The sequence below is a fragment of the Colobus angolensis genome, unplaced genomic scaffold (assembly GCF_000951035.1).
Source record: "Colobus angolensis palliatus isolate OR3802 unplaced genomic scaffold, Cang.pa_1.0 Scaffold157, whole genome shotgun sequence".
In the NCBI taxonomy this organism is placed as follows: Eukaryota; Metazoa; Chordata; class Mammalia; order Primates; family Cercopithecidae; genus Colobus; species Colobus angolensis.
In genome coordinates, this window is record NW_012114677.1 from 1,326,145 (window position 1) to 1,331,072 (window position 4,928).

Sequence of the window (4,928 nt, forward strand, 5' to 3'; positions counted from 1 at the left end):
GGCTGGAGTGCAATGGCATGATCTCACCTCACTGCTACCTCTGCCTTCCAAGTTCAAGCAGTTCTCCTGCTTTAGCTTCCGAGTAGCTGGGACTACAGGCATGCGCCACTACACCTGGCTATTTTTTTTTTTCTTTTTGAAACAGAGTCTTGCTCTGTTGCCCAGGCTGGAGTGCAATGGCACGATCTCACCTCACTGCTACCTCTGCCTTCCAAGTTCAAGCAGTTCTGCTTTAGCCTCTGAGTAGCTGGGACTACAGGCATGTGCCACTACACCTGGCTTTTTTTTTTTTTCCTTTTTGAGATAGAGTCTTGCTCTGTTGCCCAGGCTGGAGTGCAATGGCATGATCTCAGTTCACTGCAACCTCTGCCTCCCGGGTTTAAGCAATTCTCCTGCCTCAGCCTCCTGAGTAGCTGAGATTACAGGTGCACACCACCACGCCTGGCTAATTTTTGTATTTTTAGCAGAAACGAAGTTTCACCATGTTTGTCAGGCTAGTCTCGAACTCCTGACATAGCGATCCACCCACCTTAGCCTCCCAAAGTGCTGGGATCACAGGCGTGAGCCACCATGCCCAGCCTAATTTTTGTATTTTTAGTAGAGGCAGGTTTTTGTGTGTGTGTGTGTGTGTGTGTGAGATGGAGTCTCGCTCTGTCACCCAGGCTGGTGACAGCTTGCTCACTGCAGGCTCCACCTCCCAGGTTCATGCCGTTCTCCTGCCTCAGCCTCCCGAGTATCTGGGACTACAGGCGCTGCCACTGCGCCTGGCTAATTTTTTGTATTTATAGTAGAGACAGGGTTTCACCGTGGTCTGGATCTCCTGACCTTGTGATCCTCCCACCTCGGCCTCCCAAAGTGCTGGGATCATAGGCATGAACCAGCGCGCCCAGCCCGAGTAGAGGCGGGGTTTCATCATGTTGGCCAGGCTGGTCTCAAACTCCTGACCTTGTGATTCGCCTGCCTTGGCCTCCTAAAGTTCTGGGATCACAGGCGTGAGCCTATGCACCCGACCCAGTGTCTAGTTTTAATATCAGTAATGACCAACAGAAAAACGGGGTAGAAAAAAATGTGAGTTTGTGTTTGATGTATAAATAAGATACATCAATTTTAACTGCCAGAATTTGGGGCATCAAGCCTTAAGCTTTCAAATTTCCTGATTTTTTTTTTTTAATTTTAATTATTATTATTTTTTTGAGGCGGCGTTGTCACTCTGTTGCCCAGGCTGGAGTGCAACCTCCACCTCCCAGGTTCAAGTGATTCTCTTGCCTCAGCCTCCTGAGTAGCTGGGATTACAGGCACCTGCCACCACACCCAGCTGATTTTTGTATTTTTTAGTAGAGATAGGGTTTCACCGTGTTGGCCAGTCTGGTCTTGAACTCCTGACCTCAGGTGATCCGCCTGCCTCAGCCTCCCAAAGTGCTGGGATTATAGGCATGAGCCACCATGCCCGGACTATTATTTATTTATTCATTTATTTTTTGAGACAGGGTCTCTCTGTCCCCCAGGCTGGAGTGCAGTACGCGATTTCGGCTCACTGCAACTCCGCCTGGTAGATCACTGCAACTTCCACCTCCTGAGCCCAAGGGATTCTCCTGCCTCAGCCTCCCATGTAGCTGGGATTACAGATGTGCGCTACCACGCCCAGCTAAGTTTTTGTATTTTAGTAGAGATGAGGTTTCACCATGTTCCCTGGCTAGTGTGGAACGCCTGAGCCCGGGCAGCTGGCCTTGGCCTCCCAAGGTGCTAGGATTACAGGAGTGAGCCATTGCCTGGCCATAAATTTCCTGATACTGACTGAAGACTACCTTGAGCTTGAGATGGAACTGAGCTCCTGGATTTGGTTTAACTCAAGCGTAGGGAGTACTTTGCCAGTAGATGGAGTCCTGATACAGCAGGAACTCTGACTTATACTTACAGTCCTCCGCTCACATTGTAATCATAGTGTATGTAACATTCTGAATTATTAATCACATGCACCTGAAAGGTAAATGGCTATGTTAGCTATTCTGTATTTTTATTTATTTATTTTTTGAGACGGAGTCTCTGTTACGGAGGCTGGAGTGCAGTGGTGCAATTTCGGCTCACTGCAGCCTCTGCCTCTGGGGTTCAAGCAGTTCTCCTGCCTCAGCCTCCCTAGTAGGTGGGACTGACTACTGGTGTGCACCACTGCACCTGGCTAATTTTTGTATTTTTATTTTATTTTTGTATTTTATTTTAACATGGTGGGGTTTCGCCGTGTTAGCCAGGCTGGTCTCGAGCTCCTTATCTCGGGTCATCCACATGCCTCAGCCTCCCCAAAGTGCCGGGATTACAAGTATGAACCACTGCCCTCTGCCACCATATATATTTTTTTGAGATAGAGTCTTGCCCTGTTGCCCAGATTGGAGTGCAGTGCCAGGATCAAGGCTTATCCAGCCTTGACCTCCTGGGCTAGAGTGATCCTCCTGCCTGGGCCCCCTACGTAGCTGGGACTACAGGCAGGCCCCACTGTGCTCGGCTATTTATTTTGGAGATGAAGTTTCAACCTTTTTATTAAAATCAACTTCTCACAATGTGTAAATACTGCATATTAGCACACATGAAAAAGACAACTTCTAAGGTACCCAGAAATGTGTTCATACACGTTGCAGGAGCATTCACAGAGTGGACAGTTTGCTTTAGACAGTCAGCATTGGATAAATCAGAAGATTATCATCCCTCAGTACTGTACCCAGTCTCAGTAAATATTTACAACATGGTGAGAAGGTGTCAGCTGTACCTGCTTTCTAATTCTATGAAGTACTCAGACTTACAGATAATTCAGAACTAAAGACTCTCCCATGATACTCTGGCAAAATAAAACAAGTAGTCTAAAGTCTTGGTGATTTTGGTGTGTGCTACATCCATGATCAAATCCAAACACTCCTGGGGTGGGCTGGGTAAGTTTTTGGTAGCCTGCTTCATTATCAGAAGTTTGATAATAAGTCTTACCAATAGAATACCATTTCTTCAGCATCAGTCATTTCTCAGCTCGTTAATGGATCAATGATCTCATCATGAATGAGAATGGAGAGAGAACTGAAGACAATTCTTCTCACACTTAACAGGAATTAGGATGGGTCAATGCAGTCCGGGTGTGGTGGCTCACGGCTGTAATCCCAGCACTTTGGGAGGCCGAGGCGGGTGGATCGCCTGAGGTTGGGAGTTCGAGACCAGCCTGGCCAACATGGAGAAACCCAGCCTCTACTAAAAATAAAAAATTAGCTGGGCGTGGTGGCTCATGCTTGTAATTTCAGCTACTCGGGAGGCTGAGGCAGGAGAATCGCTTGAACTTGGGAGGCGGAGGTTGCAGTGAGCCGAGATCGTGCCATTGCACTGCAGTTTGGGCAACATGAGCAGAATGGGTCAATGCAGAACAGAAAGAGGCAGACATTTGGCAAGTGCAGGATCCTACTGTTTAGTATAGACGTGTCTGAAAAATTCTTCTGGAGGTTCGTATTCAGATGAAGGAGTCTACACTGGCCAGATAACCTGGAGGAATGCCAGACCTGCACTTTTATGATACAGATACAGGCTTGGGACTCCACAGCGGAAACACCCACCTGAGAGAGTCTCAGTTAGAGACTTACCCTGCAGATCCTTCTCAGTTTGACAACAAATCTCTCTGTATGGCCAGCCAGGGGGAGCATGAGGTTGGTGGAAGTGAGTAGTTGCTCTGCACCATCAAGCATGCACGTATCTGTCTAGCTGTACCCACAATCTATGAAACTTGGGCTTTGTTAGAATAATGGAATTCTTTGGTCCTCGGTTTTATGAAAGGCAATATTGTCACAATCCTGTCAGCATTGACATTGGCAATGACTGCAAGCTGGGGACTAATGGCATAGGGACAAATTAAATACTAAATGGGAAACTCTACACTCTCTTTTTTTTTTTTTTGAGACGGAGTCTTGCTCTGTCGCCCAGGCTGGAGTGCAGTGGCCGGATCTCAGCTCACTGCAAGCTCCGTCCCCCGGGTTCACGCCAATCCTCCTGCCTCAGCCTCCCGAGTAGCTTGGACTACAGGCGCTTGCCACCTCGCCCGGCTAGTTTTTTTGTATTTTTTTTTTAGTAGAGACGGGGTTTCACCGTGTTAGCCAGGATGGTCTCAATCTCCTGACCTCGTGATCCGCCCGTCTCGGCCTCCCAAAGTGCTGGGATTACAGGCTTGAGCCACCGCGCCCGGCCGGAAACTCTACACTCTCTGAACTTCTCAGAGTCAACTTCATGAGCTCCAGCATCAGGCTGGGTGTTGGATCAGTGAGATAAGGCTAACCCATAGAAATGCCAGAACTGAAACTGAAAATTAGATACGGGTTTTTCTGACTGCCACACACACTGCAAAAATTTGAAGCAAATCTCCATCTTAATGTCTGATGTGGTGACTTTATAAACACATACCAGAGATGAACCAAATAACTTGATTTTAGCCATATGATAGCTCTGGACTACTGAAGTGTGGACACCCAAAAGGAATCATAATTTAGTTTGAAGTCTTAAATTCTAGTTGGTTTTATTAGACCTCCCAAACACAGTGGGCACGCTGCCAAGGAGCTCCGTGACTTCTGCTCTAGTAAGACAGCCCTGGATAGATTCAACTGATAGGTTCTGTTCTACATCTAGTTGGCTTTTGTCCTGCTAAACTCCAGTTTAATATGGTGTGATACAGATAGTTCACTGATATAATGCTTTTATTTTTTTGAGTGGGGGGGTAGAGATGAGGTCTCACTATCTTGCCCATGCTGGTCTTGAACTCCTGGGTTCAAGTGATCCTCCTATCTCGGTTTCCCAAGTGTTGGTATTACAGGCGTGAGCCACTGTGCCCCACCAGCCTTTGAATATTTCTTAACATACAGTTTGAAAGGAAACAAAGTACGTATCATGGTTCAGTAGCATTTTCGTTTTATTGC